The sequence below is a fragment of the Balaenoptera acutorostrata genome, chromosome 1, assembly GCF_949987535.1.
Source record: "Balaenoptera acutorostrata chromosome 1, mBalAcu1.1, whole genome shotgun sequence".
In the NCBI taxonomy this organism is placed as follows: Eukaryota; Metazoa; Chordata; class Mammalia; order Artiodactyla; family Balaenopteridae; genus Balaenoptera; species Balaenoptera acutorostrata.
In genome coordinates, this window is record NC_080064.1 from 50,567,673 (window position 1) to 50,585,188 (window position 17,516).

The window sequence follows — 17,516 nt, forward strand, 5'->3', positions numbered from 1 at the left end:
GGGTGATGTAAGACATCTCAGTACCGTCCCTTAGTTCTGCCGTGAACCTTAAACTGCTCTAAGAAAATAAAATCTTAATGAAAAAAATGTACCTCTCATAGGAGGTCATTAGGGAATTCAGTGACATAAATCATGTAGAATATTTAGCACAATTCCTGGCACAAAATAAGCAATCACTGACTCTCAGCCATGGGATAATGAAGGTAATGATGATGAGGGTATTCTGGCTCCAGCTGACAAAGCCAAGGACACGTCTGGCTAATAACGTCAGCTTAGAGGCTTCTAATCTGAAAATATTCAGAATAAAAGCTGGGAACCCATTCTTCACAGCCCCACAGTGAGAAGTGCTGTACCTTAGGTAGGGCAAGGAGGAAGATAAATTGCTCTCCAGCCCACAGTGCTATAAAACCCAAGAAAAGTTTGTTTTTGTTCTAAATCCTTTTTAAATTAATTCTTTTAAGGAAATAGTATGACATTTGCCTGGGGTCTAATCAGAATGCCTATAGATTTATATATTCGAGAACGTTAATACAAAACACTTTTCAAAATTCCCTTTGCTTTGGGGATGCTGATCTGCATTTTGTGTAAGTCTCGGCTGTGCTCTAGGCGGCTGCTCTAATATTTCTGCTGAGGCAGGCAGGGTCCACCCACCCAAATGCATTTCATCTAAGTGTGATTTGGTCTGGGACATCTCGGTAATCAGGCAAGACAAAGCAGATTGAAAGCATGTGAGCAGCCAGTTTCCCAATGAGCTGAAACAGGCTCTGTTGATAGAAACCGCTCCACACAGGGCACGGGTGGGATGTGGTGAGGGAGAGGGAGAGAGGGAAGCCCGAGGTCAGGTTGTGATGAGGAGGTAGGAATTTGGTCAAGCCCGGGGTCTGTCTGGGATGCCAGCCATGAGAAAGCAAGCTTCAGCACAGCTGTCTCAGATATGGAGTAACCCCACATATTTGTATTTCAAAACTCATTTCCTAGGGGGGATTTTTGGGAATTCACAACATGTTGTTAAGGTCAGAAAATCCTTGGGCCTTGGTATTCTTCTCCCAGGACTCTATAATATTCAGTATGAGGAAAACCCAAGAAATGACCCACTCTGACTTGAGAATCTAATATGTGCTTTTCTTAATTTTCCTCTAATTATCACAGAAGAGATTACTAAGTTTCAGAGAGGAGCAGTAATTAGTGTTTGAAGACCCAAATGTCCTAGAAGGGCCCTGGGAATCTACTGGGGAGGAGAGAAGGAGGGAGATCTCCGTTTATGTCACCTTCTAAGTTGTGAGCAGGGCACTGGAAACTGAGACAGGAACGTGGGCAGCCAGTGAGCAAGCCCTGTTCCAGATCATTCTGGGGAGTTCCGCTTCAGTTCAGAGGGCTGTTCCAGGTTCCCGCAGGGGTGATTTTGGAGGCCCCACAGGACTTCCCAACTGAGATAAGGAAGAAGAGGTCATCCCTATTCCCTTGAAAATGATTCCGCCAAGCCCATCACGTCAACCTTCTGGACCAGTGAGCAAAAGAATAATAATACACATTCAGTCTTCTAAAGGGAAAGTGTCATCACTTATCCTCAATTTTATTGTACTGGAAGTAGGTTTGCCAGATAAAATATAGGATGCCCAGTTAAATTTGAATTTCAGATAAATAATGAAAAAGTTTTTGGTATAAGTATGTCCCAAATGTTGCATGGGATAGACTTATACTTAAAAAATTATTTACTTTTTATTAGAAATTCGAATTTAACCAGGTATCCTGTATTTTTATTTGCTTAATCTGGCAACTCCTTCCACAAGTCACTAGATAACTTCTTACAAGTGTCCCCTTGCAGGCGGTGGGAGGTAGCAGGGCATAGCACACCTTGCTATGGAGATGGGGATGGTGATAAAATATGCCACTGAGGGGTAGTCAGCCTCCTGTCACTGAGACCTCACTTGGTAGTTCCCATACCTTCCCTGTACCCTTAACCCCTCACTCTTCAGCTCCTGGGGAAAACAGCATGGACCCTGAGCCAACTGCTTGGGTTTGAACCCTGGTTCCACAAATTGTTAGCTGTATGACCTTATATTAAGTAATTTAACCTCTCTGTGTGTTTCTAGGTTTCTCATTTATGAAATGGAAACAATAATAGCAGTTCCCTTAAAAAGTTGTTTTGAAGCTTAAAAGTACTTAGATCAGTTCTTGGCCCATGGGAAGAAATAAATGTTAATCATTATCATTCTTCTTCTTCTTATTCCTCGGTAACTGTATATAAAAGGAGTTGGGCTGGTGAACATCCTGTGGTCACGTCAAAGCTGGGGCAGAATTTTGGATCACAGAAGACTTTGTAGAACCACTGTAGTTCAGAGAAGACAAAGGCTTTGTGGACATTTAGTGCCATCCTCTTGTTTTACAGGTGAAGAGAAAACTCAAGGCAGAGAGGACAAATGGCTGGCTCCAAGCTTCACAGGTGGTTGATGGTAAGGTCTTGGGTGAAAAGGCAGATAGATCAAAAGAAACGAAAGGAATTGAGCTAATGGTGGAGAGCCTTTTTGCTAGAATCATAGAATTACAGGATCATGGAGCCGCCACGAAGAGCCATGGCAAAATGTGCACCAGGGTCAGCCTAAGGCGAGCCACTGACTCAAGAGTCCAGGGTTGATGATTCCTCTTCCAGTTTTGCCCTGATGTTTGCTACGTGTCTTTTGGAAAGTTCTCACCTTCTCTGGCCTTCGGTGTCCCATCTGTCCAACAGAGATAATCATCTTAGCTCTGTCTGCTTCCTAGGGCTATTGCAAAACCTTTGGAAGGAATGACACTCTGGCCACCTCCCAAAAACTCACTACCCCACTTTGCCCTTTTGGCCTCTCCCCAGCTCATCAGAGTGCTGCCTTCCTTCATGTCCTTGGCTTCTGGCCCTCAAAGGCCTGGGGTATCTGGACCTCAGCTGACTGATGACCGGCAGATTCCAGTAGGTGGGGTAAGGGTGGAGACGGCTCCTTCTTGCTGGTTTACATTACCCATCAGCCTAGATTTAAGCCATGCAAAGACAGCCTCTGAGCTCAGCTCTCAAGAAACACTTCTTGAATTGAGCAGTGACTTTGCTAAAAAGCAAGTCTGATCTTGACACTTACCAACCTAACTTGCGTATAGGTGTTAAACTGGTCCCCGCCCACACTACCATTTATTACTTTTTACCCAGTTACCTCTGATCAAATCCATTCTTTACATGGCCGCTGAGAGGTCCTTCTAAACTAAAATGTAATTAAGACAACTATTTGCTTAAAACCCATCATCCACTGCAGAGATTTTTTTTTTAAGTTCATGGATAGGCTTCAGCAAATTTTTGAACACCCTGAAATGCACACCATATTCTGCTTGTGTGCACATTAACTTTGATCAGATTCTCAGAGGGCTCTGTGACATCTCCCACGTTGCATTATGCACCCCTCCCCCCCAGAAAATGTTTTCACACTTCTGCTCCACAGGATAAAGTCCAAACTCTTTAATTTGTAGGGCATACAAAGCCCTTCATGATATACCAGCTTCATTTTGAAGTCTCTTGATCAATTGCCCAAACACATCATACTATTCCTCACCTCCTTGTTTTTGCTCAAGGTCTGCCCTCTGACTTGAACATCTTCTCCTTCCTATCTCTCCTGCTGAACCCCCTCACCTGGTTGACTCCTACTTAACTATTATAACTCAATTCAAGAGTTCCCTCTTCCAGAAAGCTTCCTCTGACCCTCTCCTCCACCCCCCACTGGAGGAGAGGTCCCCCCCTGGCCTGTCACAATGCAGATGCATCCACTTCTCTAGAACTGCACCATTCACACTGTGCTCCCATAAAATGAAAGGTCTTTGAGGATCAGACTGTGTCTCGCTCACCCTTTCCCTCCTCTCTTTCCCTAAAGCCAATGGTCCTCTGGGACCAGCAGCATCTGCATCACCTGGGACCTTGCTAGAAATACAAATTCTCAGGCCCCATCCCAGACCTACTGAATCAGAAACTCTGGGAGTGGGGCTAGCAAGCTGTGTTTTAACAGGTCTTCCAGGGGATTCTGATGCCCACTCAAGTCTGAGAAGCACTGACCTGGAGAGACTCTCCTATCTCTTGCCTGGTCTACTGGGACAGCGCCTCACTGAGCTTCGCCATCTGTTACTTTCCAATCTATTCTCCACACTACAGCCAGATTACTTTGTTGTAACATGTAAGGGCCCTGCTCAAAAGCCTTAAGTGGCTTCCTTTTACCCTTAGAATTAAAGTCAGATACCTCAACATGGCCTACAGGGTCCTCCATGATCTGGCCTTGCTTTTTTACTCCAGCCTCACCCTGCATTTCCCCTCCATTAATTCTCTACCACCAGGCCCACTGGCTTGCTTTAACTTCTCAGACCAGCAATCCCTTCCTGTCTCAGGCTATGTGCTGGGGCCAGGGAGAAGGACACAACTGAGTCATCTTCTCTGCCGTTGAGAAGGGGCAGTCCAGTAGGAGAGACAGATATGGACACAAATAAACATTTAGATTACAGGAAGCAGAGGAACAGAGTTAAGTACGTGGTACAGAAGCAGCCAAGATTAATTCCATTTGGGGGCTTCTTTTCTGTGGCCATGTCTAAGTGTTTCTAAAGCTCTAAGGGGTAGGTTTTCCCATTTGAACATTCCAGCCCTAGTCATTCCATTGCCCTGAGCCTCAGTCCCCAAATCTGTAAAATAGGGGCGTGGGAAGGGGCACATCAGGATGCACGAAGAGCCCACCTGAGCACAGGGCAGGCCAGGCCTGCAGTAGGGGCTCAGCAGGGTAATGGTTCTCCCTTATTTCTGGAGCAGAGTCAAGTTTAGATTGTGGGGAGACCTGAGCCTCAGCAGAAAATTAAGTACAGCCTGAAAAAAAAAAAATGAGTTAAGGAGCAAGCTTGAGGTTAGGCCTAAAGAGAAAGGAAATTTCCCCTCCACGTTGAGAAATCTCCCTCCTGTGGGTGTGGTAGCGAATGCGAAAGTGGAACCTCCCTCCTGGCCCCTGCACTTACCAGAAGGGGCAGTGAGGCTTGCAAAGGTCTGACAGAAAGAGCAGCAGCTGAACAGGAACTGGGGTGCCGGTTCTGGGAAGCTGGGGGCTTCTGGGGCAGAGCCCAGAGGCCCAGTGTTTACAAAGCCCAGAAGCACCTGCCCCCAGACTGTGTTAGACACAGAGCAAATCGCGTGGAGCTCTTGGCGCCATCCCCGGTGCTAGAAAGTTGGAGAGAAAGCCAGGATCACTTCTCCAGGGCTCAGAGCTCCCAGCTTTCCAGACAAACAGCCCAGCTATGGCCACTGGGAGGAGGTGGGGGACACAGAACAGGTTGAGTGGGTTAGATATTCATGTATTCATTTATTTATTCATTCATTCACTCCCAATTTCTCCATCTTTAAAATGGGAAAAGGAATTCCTTTGCTGTCTATTTGGAATGCATATAGTGAGGAAGGGTGGAGGAAGGGTTGTTATAGAGATCAAATGAGAGAATACATTCAGTCATCATTTCATGTACACTAAGTAAGCATCTGCTATAATAAAAATAATAATGGACACTTACAGAGTGCTGCTTTAATCCTTACAACCACTCTCTGAGGCAGCCGCTGTTATTTCCACTTACGGATGAGGAAACTGAGGCTCAGAGAGAGAAATGTGCCCAGATCACATGGCTAGTCAGTGGTGGAGCTGGGATTTGAACACGAGCAGACAGGTGACTGGTCCTGTGCTCAGAGCCACAAACAGGGCCTACATCTTATCTCTGGCACTAGAGTCGGGGATCTTCAAAGTCAGGAATGATCATCTATTGACCTCTGAATCTGCAGTGCCCAAGCCACAACCCAGGATGTAGTAGCTGATCACTAAGTGTGGGTGGGCAACTTGAATATCTATAAAACAAGGTGAAATGAAGCAATCTGGTAGGCAGACAGGGAAGCAAATGGCATTGTGATGTAACAGGTAGGTCCCTACAAAGGACTCCTTGGAGTTTGTGCTGGGTCAGTGTATACCAGTCAGGGTATCAATGGCCCATCTATTTATTTATATTTAGAGGAGGGCTTATCTGCAAGGATGCAGATGTAGAAGAATCACAAGGGAGAGCATAGCAGCTTAGTGGCTGCTGAACTTTTCCCAGAGGGGAGGGAGAGTCCTGCAGAGTGGACCACCTTAGGAGAAGCAGCGAGGGACATGGCCAGCTCCAGTGCCCTTGCAAGGAGGGAATCATTCCCTCTCTCCTTCTGGTCCCCTTCTGAAACTCCCAATTGGCCAAGAACCCACTGATGCCATCTGCACAGATCAACCTCCTGGGCACAGAGCAAATGGGGAAAGCTGGAATATGGGTCTAAAAGGGAAAACAAAAGATATTCTGCACAGATGGAAGGGAAGTGCAGGTGTTTACTGGAAAGCAGAGCTGGAAAGGACATCCCGTCGAGGGAAAGGATGTGCAGTCACATTGTCCGGAAGGCTTGGAATACTTTGGTATATCAAAGGCATTGGGAATGAGAGATGGAGTGGTAGGAAATAAGATTAGAGAGAGAGGCAAGGACTGGGTCATGAGGAGATAAAGCAGGGGACTCTCTTCTGCAGCACTAAGGAACCATGAAGGCATTTAAGCAAGGAAGTGACTAGCATGTATAAGTTTAACATATTATTATTAATATTATATAAACACTTAAGGTGCCTGATATAAGATAGATGCTTTGCAAATGGTGGTTAACTACAGCGGCCATTCCCCAGTGAGAAAGCAGACGCCAAGAAATTAAGGAAGGTCGGGCCATATTGCAAGAGCCTGGTCTTGCCAGAGTTCAGCTGCAGTTCACTCTTGATTTCTGTCCTGTAGGATGAAGCCAGCGTGATTGGCTGCATGAAAGTGAGCTCTGTCTCTCTGCCCCATATGCAGGGTTTCCCCCCGCATCAGATAAGCCCTGTGTAATCTAAATCCATTCTGATCTCAACAGAGATCTATGTATACGTGCACACACTTAGAGCCATGGGCTGCAGACCTGGTGCTCCTGCTTGTGATTTGAGCCATGTCATCAATACTTGTGAGGGTAAACCTGGGAGATCAAAGCTATCCAGGTCGGAAAGGCTAATATTGAAATTCCAGACTTGCAGGCACAGCTCTGAAATTCCATGGCTCAGAATCAAGTTCACATACAAAATCAAATCAAACATTTGCTTGACAGAGTTGTAGGGCTCTGGAGTGTGGGTGGGGTTTGCATTTAGGAGAAATTGGGGGCCCGCCCAGAATGGAATTCTGTGAAATTCTGGCTGAGGATAGTCTTTCGGTTAAAAGCTCTGTGTGACCCTAGTTGGAGTAAATATATTTTCATGGACCAGCTTTAACATCACAGAAATGTTTACAGTCTTTGGAAATAATACATTCTGCTGCTCTCAAGAGGTAAGACCTGGAGATACCACCATTTACCTTGCAAGGTAATATGAAAACTAGAGATAATGGACATAACTTTCTGAAACATAATAGGCTCTTAACACAAGGAGCTGTTTTTATAATTGGCCCCGTTCTTACTGTTCCATTCCCTTCACCACCACAAACATGCAGACAAATACAATACTCTTTGCAGATGCCAAACCACCTTTGTCTGCTTACCCCATTCACTTCAGTAAACCTTTGGAGAGTGCCTTTCACATGCTAGGTAGAATGTAAGGCTTATTTTGAGTGCAAAGATGAAAAAGATGGCCCCTGAAGTAGATCAGTCTGGTCTTGGGTGGCAGATACACTCAACTACTAGTTATAATACAATGCAGATGACTTAGAAGTGGGATATACCCAAGTCTGTGAATTCACAGGTAACAGAAAGAGTCATTCATCCTAGTAGCAATGGATTAGCTTTTGTGGATGAGCTGGACCTCCAACCCTTTCCCTAATGTAGTATAATAAATAGCACTGGATCTCAGAAACATAGGTTCAAATCCTGGTTCTGCCACTTTTTGAGCTGTGTTATCTGGAGCATATAACTTAACCTCACTGAATCTCAATTTCCTTGTCTGCAGAATGGGGATAATTATAGGATCTACCTCATGGAAGTGTTGGAAGAAATAAGGAGATATCCATGTAAGGCATTTAGCACTGTTCCTTGTAAAGCTAACACATAGTAGATTATTAAGCTACCATCATTTCAAAAAGGAATTAATTTAACCTTTCATCTTGAAAATGTAACATCCCTTCTTATTGTGCTGACATACAACTTAATTATATCTTACATCCATGTAACTCTTTTAACAATTTTATAGTAAGTTGAAACATACACAGTTGCCAATATTTGACCAATTTTGACCTATAAAATGGCAACTTCATAATAGCTTTTGAAAGCACCTTCTCCTGCAATGTCTCATTTGATCTCTACAAGAATTTCGTGAGTGTGTTGGCACCTGTGGGATGTCCTCCCACGGTCCTTTTCCAAAAGTTTCTCCTCCCCCAGTTCACACGGACGCTGAGACACCATCATGTTCAATGGCCGCTGCTGTTTGCCAAGGGTAAGCATATGGCCTAGTTGGACCGAACAGTTTCTTCTCTGAGATTTTTTTTTTTTTCTTGTCTGAGTAGAGTCCTAGAGACTTTTGCTTGCCTTTCTCCAGTAACTGAAATTGTTCAGTATTAAACTCTGGAATAGTTGGTGGCTCTGTTTTCTACCATACATTTAACTAATTAGCATATCTTGAATACCTTCTATGCTCCAGGCACTGTGTTGGGGGCAAGGGATTAACAAATGGATAAGATCCTTTCCCTCAATGAACTTTATTGTACTTGAAGAGACTGAAACTAAGCGAGAAAACAGATCAGTTATGGCAAAGTGTGGTCAATGCTGTGCTGGGAGTGTGCGGAAAGAGCTAGGCTACATCGAGAGAGGAGGATGCAACCAATACACCGAGAGCTGCAGAGAAAACGCTGGAGGGAGCAGGAGTGGGATTTCAGTCCCTGGTTCCAGCAGCATCTGAGGCCATGCTCTCTTGCTCTCCTCCCAGCACCTCAGTTATTCAGTTTTCCTCGGATCTCATGTTATAGTTGAATTCAGTTCAGCTTCTATCATCTGCAGTCAGAAGGACCCATTGTAAAATATAACAATCTAGACGGAAGCATTTATTCTTCTCCCTGTAACAATGAAACAGGTAAGGGTATGTTTGGAAAAGTGGGTCTGAAACCTAAACCACGCAAATCCTTTTTGGATATGTAGCTTAAGTACAAATCATAAATAACTAATGTAATCTGGGACATGGCACGAGATTAAAGAAATAATTCATCTACTTTAGTTGGGTCATTGCTCTCATCACCATCTTTGACAGCTTTCTAATGTTCAACAATATGAAAAGATTGATAGGATCAGAGTATCTGGAAGTTGAAAAGAACTTTAAGGATCATGAAAGCAGAACTCATTTTACAGATGTGGAGATGGAGGCCCAGGGCAGATACATGACATGTTCAAAGTCACATAGCTTGAAGGCAGCTGGGTTAGAGTTGAACACAGGACTCCTGACTCTCAGTCCATGTTCAGGCTACCATTGACTCATTCATTCACTCATTCAAGAAACATTTTGAGTGTCTATTATACGTCAGGCCCTGTTGTAGGTGTTGGGGTCACAGTGGTTTCTGCCCTTACAGTTTCATTCTAAGTGGGGGAAGACAGACAATAAACAAATAAATAGAAAATCTCATGGTACATGTTAGGGAGAACCTAAAACACGATAATATGAGAAAGTATGTGTGTATAGGGGGAGGAATCATGTTATTCTAAGTCGAATGGTCAGAGAAGTCTTCTCTGAAGATGTGCTGTTTAAATCAGGATCTGAATGGCTGGAGGAATCAGCCATGTGAAGATCTGAGGAAAGAGTATTCCAAAGAGAGGTGACAGTTGGTTCAAAAGCCCTGAAATTTGAATGAATTTACTTATTCAAAGAACAGAAAGAGGGATAATGTGCCTGAGGCACAGTGAGAAAAGGGGAATTAGGGGTTGATGTGAACTGAAATTGGAGAGGTCAGCAGGGGCTAGATTGTGGCTTTTGAGGCCAAGGTAAAGAACTGGGTTCTTATCCTAAGTGTAACAGGAAGCTATTTGGACAGTTTTAAAGAAAGAAGCAAAATGATTTAATTTCGAGGGTCAACAACTGACGATGTAAACCTGAAAAAGAATCAGTAGAAAACCTTAGAGGGCAGAGGCCATGGACTGCTGACCAGTTGCTACACAGCTGGTTATCTGGTCCCCTTATTCCTCATTGATTAATCAATGTGGAGCAGCCTAACAAGTAATAATCCCCATGAGAGCAAACCACAGAGAGGTAGCCAGAAACGGCCAAGAGGTTCATGCCAGCATTAGAAGTTACCAGGTCAAACCCCACCTGGAGATGGACATTCCATCCATTGGACCAGGAGGGGCATTCCAGGCAGAGGGAAAGCATGTGGTGCAAAAGCCCAGAGATGGGAGCCTCACAGTGAGCTGGGAAGAGAGAGCAGGGACCCTCAGACAGCATTTCATTTTGTAGGGGAGAAGTAGGTGTAAGGAAATATCACCGTGCGAACAAGCGAGGAGGAAAAACAGACTGATTCATCCATTCATTTATTCATTCATTTATTCAAACAAATCCTTATTGAGCCCAGTCTTCATGTAAAACTCTTCTAGGTACAAAGACATAACAATGAACAGAACAAAGATCCTGCCTGCAAGGAGCTCACATTCTAGTAGGAAACGACGGACGGTAAATGAGAAATGTAACCATATGTCAGGAGCAGGTAAGTGCTGTGGAGAAAAATGAAACAGTGTGTGTGTTTTGTCTGGGCATTTTGTTCTCTGCCCAGAGGGGCCTGGCTTACAGAGAAAGCAGGAGAGAAACGCAGTCCTTGCTCTGCTCATCTAGCTCTGCCCAGCAGCTGGCTGCTTCCCCACCGAGGAAGCCTTCCTGCTCTTTCTTGGCACAAATCACTGGGGTTGAATGTACAAGGGCAGGGGAGGGGAGGATGAGGTCAGAGAGGTAACAGGGCCAGGTCGTGTAGAGCCTCGTAAGCAGTGTCAGAATCTTGGGTTTTACTCTGAGTGTGATGTGTTTGCTAGCACAATGGGAAGGAAGGCACAGGGAGAGGTGCCCTATATTTGTTCCCAAACAACCCTACTTCATTCACCTGTCCTTGCCCCTGCCCTGCTTTGGCTAATACGTCCTCTCTGCAGGTAGATAAAGAAATCAGAAACTTTCTCTCTCTAAAGAGACATCTACCAAACGTCCAACTCTCTTTTAGCCCCTTTACAGAAACCCCTCCAGAAATTTTTGAGTTTGATGGGGGGAGGGGTAAACCTACTATTTCCTTCAAACCTAATAACATCCAATTTAACCCACTCTATCCCCAAGGTGGTCTTCTTGGTGGGAGGGCTCCAGGATGAAAGAGGAGATGCCAAGGAACTTGGTCTTGGGTCTGCCCCTGTCTGTCTGTGTCCCCTTGGGTAAGTCAATTCCCCTCTCTGTGGGTGAGGGGAGAGTAGTAGCCAAATGGGGGCTCAGACTTCATTCTCTCTAAACTTATTTCCTACTCTAGTATTCCTTGAAGCCCCATCATTCCTTTCCTTTTCAAAGGGCCGCCACCTTCAGGCTTTGAAATGTGTACACTGTTGAAAACAAGGAGTAGGAGGTTCAGGGTGGAGAGGGGAGGCAAGGCTGGGCGAGTGAAGGGCGAGGCTGGCTGGTCCAATACCACGGAGGCTGGGCCGCGGGAACATGGGGTCCCTCTCGGTGACTTGGGGCAAGTACTAGCTCTCTGTGCAGAGGGAGCTCTGACAGGCTAACGCAAACCAGATGTGCACCAGAGGGAGCAGAGCCTATTACAGAGTGTTGTGAAACGGCCCAGGGGAGGTAAATAAGCAAAAACAGGCCAGTTGCCTAGCAGCATGTACAACCAAACAAGCCCCAGCTCAGTTGGCATTGGCAGGGGCGGGACTGTTCTCTGCAGTGGGGAAGAAAGAACAGGGAGGGTTTGAGCCTGATGGGGGCCTGCTCCCCAGCGGCCCTGCCCCACTCCCGACAGGCAGCTCCTGCTCTCGGGGGGTGGGGGGGGGCTTTGCACCCAGCCAGCCCCACAGGGCTGGGGAGCTGAGAGGAGGGAGGGACTGTGTCCACTGCTAAGGGCTCTGCTCTGGTGTATCCACCAGGCCAGGGAAGAGGGGGACCACAGCTATAAAGATCTATTAAAGCTGCGCTGTGTGCCCACCTGTGCTTTGCACGTCACATATTTCTTGAGTACCTACTTTGTCCCAGGCACCACGACTGGCCCCAGGGATAGACAGAAAGGAACAAAGAGACACCCTGCTCTCCACCTATGGGAGGAGACATTGAATGAGGAATCACATAATCGAATGCACAATTATAAATTGTGATAAGGACTATGAAGGAAAAGGAAGATCAGCATGAGACCATGAAAGAGGGGGTTGGATTTAAACAGAGCATTCAGGGAAGGCCTCTCTTAGGAAGACAAATTGAGATTTAAAGGATAAGTAGGTGTTAGTCAGGTGAGAAGACGGGAAAGGGAGTCCCAGGAGGCTGGAACAGCAGGTGAGAGATCCCTGAGGCAGGAGAGAGCCTCTGCTTAGGAGGCAATGATAGAAGGGAGAGTGGGCCTGCAGAAGAGTCTGGAAAGGGGTGGTGAGTGCAGAGGTATGCAGGGGCCAGATCACAAAGGCCCTTACGTGATAAGGATGGGGGTTTAATTCTAAGTGCAATGAGAAACACTTGGTTGATAACATTGGGGAGGAGCTCTAAAGATCAGATTTATGTTTTTAAAAGATTATTCCTGGGTACAACATGGCAATTCTGAAAGGGAACAAGAGAGGGGACGAGAAGGCCGGTTAGGAGGCTCCTGCAATAATCCCAGAAAAAATGTCAATGGCTTAGATTGAGGGCAGGAGAGCAGGAGATGAAGCAGCAGAGAAATTCAAGGTCCGTTTTCCATTGACTCCAATATTACAAGTCAGGTATTATTATTTCACTTATAAAGGTTGTGTAATTTGCCCAGGTCACACAACTCCCTTGGAGGGGCAGTTCATGAAGGACAGATCTGGACTTGGAACCCAGATCTTCTGGACTCCTAAGCCCTTAATCTGTTCATAACCTTGCACCACCAAGACTGGTTTTCGCCAATGACCTGCTAAGGATGCAGAGCTGAAGATGGTTGGCTCTGGGCAAGTGACAGGGGTAGAGTCACAGTAGCAAGGGAGGGTATGTGTGTATGATGTCTGTGTGTGTGTGTGTGTGTGTGTGTGTGTGTGTGTGTGTGTGAGAAAGAGAGAAAAGAGGGGGAGGAGGAGGATGACGAGGGATGACAAGGCTGATGAGGAGGAGAAAGAGGAGAGGGCAGCAGGCAGAAGTGCTTGCACAGCTTCCCAGCACGTTTCCCGCCTCTGTGTGGCAGCTTTGCAAGGCACCTCTGGCTACTGTCAATTAGCTTTTTCCAGGCCAGTGTTTGCTTACCCCCAGCAATGATGGAGACATACATTCCCTCCTTAGGGGACGGTTGAGGCAGCTTCCGCAGCTCAGCAACAAGCTGGTCTGGGAGTCAGGAGTTGGTGGTTACTTCATGGGTCCAGGCTGGGATCCCAGCTCTGCCTATGACCTTGGGCTGATTTATGAACTTTTTTCCATTTTCAGTTTGCTAATCTGCAAGATGGACATAGTAATACCTGTGTTGTAAGGTTAGTATATTTTAGGAGATATTGATGCTTAACTTAGTGCCTACCACAGAAGAAGCACTCAATAAAGAGTGTCCATTTTTATCATGGTAGCTGAAGACCCTTGTCAGAATTAAACAAGGAGGTCTGTACTCCACATCTACAGTGGACATCTCCCACTCCTGCCATGTTCTGCTGTTCAGAAGAGCACTGGCCTGGGAGTTGGGAGACCTGAGCTCTCCTTCTGGCTCTGCTGCTGAATTGCTGTGTGACTTTGGGTGAGATCCTCTCCTCTCTGAGCTTCAGGTGCTCTCACCTATAAAATAAGGGGGTTGTACAGATAGGATTCTAACCCAGGGCCTAGAAAAAAGACCGTGCTATTTACTTGGGGCTGCTCTGGTGATGGAATGGAGGAGCAAGGCCCAGAGGATAACCTCAACATAAATGCTTTTAATTAAATGTGGATTTTTTTCCCCTGAATGCTCTTTAACATCCCCAAAGAGTCTGCAGTTTGGGTAAATGTGACCTACACAATAGAGTTGCCTATAGCCCCACAGATGGGTCCTCTGGTCTCTTGTTCTACTTCTATTTCTTCCACTCAGAGACAGTTCATCAACCACAAGATTGTAGGATCTCTTTCCAGCTTTCAAAATTCCTTTGAGCTTTCACAGTGTTGGAGAAAGAAAAAAAAAGATAAGCAAAAGTGGAGTGCTAGAGTGAATCCCATGCTGCTGGGTTGGAGTTGGAGACATCAGCATAAACGCTCGTTTAATTTAATGAATATACACATGGAAAGAGATGCACGTACATGTAGGTTAGTAGACATACATATTTTCCTGGCTCTGTCTACTAAAAGGGCCCAGAAGCAATGATACTCCAAGAGCAACAAGCTCAACTTAAATGCCCAGGGCTTGGTTTCTAAATACCATTCTCCAATAAAAGAAATCAGGATTCCTTGGAGAAACGCAAGATGAGCCTAGAGTATCATATACTAGCAAAAAAAAAAAAAAATGTGTTCAAAACTAAGCCAAAAAAGGATGGGGAATGTCAAAAGGACCCAGGAACCAACCTGAAAAGAGCTCCCAGTGGCCAAGGCTAGAACAATTTGAAGAACAAAATAAAAATTGTATTAAATCGTACCCAAAGAATAAACTGTACTGTATTGAACACAAATAATAAAATAAATACACATGAATCCATATTGATATAGATAAATGATTAATTGAATAAATAAGTTGGGGGGAAAGGATCAATCTTCTTTATAGACCATTTCCCATAATGAGTGTAAAAGAAATGAGGGAAATAGAAAATCACCATGAGAACAGCACAGTAATAATCGCCTCAGGTAAGATCCACCGATGAAGGCTAAAATGAATGGATGAAACCTTAAGGAGAAACAAGATATTTTGCACAGCCTCAAACTATTTTCCCATAAATATGTATTAATACTGTGGCGATTTTAACATATGTCCTAAATTCCTTGATACTCCTCTCTCCAGAGGTAGAACTTAATTCCCTGCCCTTGAGTGTGGGTTAGACTTAGTGACTCACTCAATTCTAGTGACTAGAGTATAGGAGGAAAAAAAGAGCAGCTTTGCAGTAGAGAAACCTGGCAGACACCACCTTATATAGGTGTTCCAGGTTAGCATTACCAGGGATAAGTCCTGGTGATATGGGGTACCCACTGACAGGACGAGATGAGGTGGCAAATCATTTATGTGTATTCTTCCCTCAGATCCATAACCTCAGTCTAATCCTGAGAGAAACACCAAACAAACTGAAAATCATTCCGCAAAATCTTGTCTTTCTTGATCTGTATCAAGATCAAGGTTATGAAAGACAGAGAAACTGTCACAGGTTGGAGGAGACTAAGGAGCCTGGAATGGTAGATTGGATCCTGGAACAGAAACAAGGACATAGGAGGAAAAACTAGAGAAATCTGAATCACATCTGTAGTCTAGTTAATACTAATGGACCAGTGTTAATTTCTTAGGCTTGACAAATGTACCTTGGTTATGTAAGATGTAACATCAGGGGAAGCTGGGTGAAGGGTATGTGGGAATCTGTACCATCTTTGCAACTTTTCTGTAAATCTAAAATTGTTCCAAAACAAAAAGTAAAAACAAAAACACAAAACCCTTTAGAGTGTAAACTCTTCTAGGGGAAAGGTCATAATGTATATTTTTCTCTGTCTTCTCAGAGTTCCTAGCAGTGTCAAATATTCTCAAGGAATTCTTGTAGAAAAGACTCTTCGGGAGGACAGAGTGTGTCCTAATCATAACTGTGTCCTCAGCATTAACTAGTGCTGGCATGTGAGAGATGAACGTGGCTCTGGGAGCCTGGAGAATGGGGTGCCAATTCAGGTTTCACAGTAAATGACTCTGTACACCTTAGGAAGCTCACTTCATCTGAGTCATACTTCTTTACCTAGGAAATGGGGACAAAAATACTACTTGCCTTATAGGGTTATGAGGATTAAATGAGACAATGTATTGTGGGGAAAAGCTTTATAAATTGCAAAGCCCTGTGTAAATATTCGTTATATCGACACACAGATGCTTATCAATCAGAAGTTCCACCTGAAAGGATCGGTGTTTCCCCAGCTCTCCACCTACGACACACCTATGCACAGAGTCAGGGCTGCAGCCTTCCCTTCCAGTGCTCACCTAATCCAGCTACCTGTCCGTACACATCCTGGATAAGTTAAGCACGTGAAAATGTTCAGCCCTCTTTTCCTAACATGGAAAGTACCATCTTCATTCTCTGCTTGCTTTTGTTCATGTGCTGGCAAAGAGAAATGAGGAAATCCTGGTTGTTCCACAGCATCTAAGGCTTCGTAAAACTATAAAACTCTATAAAGTTGTAATATGGTTAGTAATAATAATAATAATGTCTACCATTTATGCTGGGGTTCTAAGGGTTATATGTGAACTAGTTTAATATTTTTTAGCCATTTTTGCTCCGTCTTACTTTTTTCTGCCAGATATGAGTATCATTATCATCTCCAATCTGCTTTAACATGATTCAGTGTATATTCAGTGAGCTCTGTAAGTCTATGTTAGTTTATTTTATTCTGTACCCTGGGATGTCTTGTTGTCCTAAGGAGGAAAACACACTCCGGGGGTATTTAGCCAGCATTTAGTCAGAGGTGTTTAATTAAGAGGTCACACTTCAGAGACAACATTTCAGTTATATTTCACTCCGTTTAACGCCAAAAGTTTTGTTAATTAACATAACAGATGTTAGAAATAGGTTTTTATTGATAAAATTAATGATTTTAAAGATATGCAGTTGGCTAAAATATTATGGAAGCAGTGGTCACTTTTGTATGAATAGTACACAAGAATCTAGTGGGCTCTTTACTTTTCACTCTTTGGAAGTGTGGATGAGGCTTGATTCTAAAACACTTTGAGTACAGCTACTGATGTAGAGCATTCTGATTGTCTGCCACTATGGCGGTCATGAAAATGGGCTTCTCAGATCACTGACTGCATGAAGCTTAAGAGCCCTCACCTCTGGGCTCTGCAATCCATCACTGCATTAGCACCTGAGCCATGCTCCCACCTGCTGCTCCCAGCCCATGACTGCACACACCAGGAATACTAAGATAGGCTGGTTGTGAGGAGATGACAGATGAGTACCATTGGCTCAGGACTCCCAACAACTTTGCCAAACTTCCCTTGGGACTGCGCTATCATCTAAGACACTTCCACCCAACTTTCCTTCCTTCATTTTCTCTCCTTCATTTAGGGTTAGACCAGCATCAGTGTCTAACACTTTCCTCCCAGGATCCCCCAGCTCCTTCCCTAGGAGCTTTTCTGTCACACATTTAAATTTCCCTAATAAATCGTCACACGTTTAAAACTGGACA

At 44.6% G+C, this 17,516-nt stretch overlaps 1 long non-coding RNA gene across 1 annotated transcript in view; it reads right to left on the reverse strand.

The window, feature by feature from the left end:
- LOC130707044 (uncharacterized) overlaps window positions 1-17,516 on the reverse strand; it is a 52,259-nt gene that overhangs the window by 12,041 nt on the left and 22,702 nt on the right. The gene's annotated exons all lie outside the window — the stretch shown is intronic.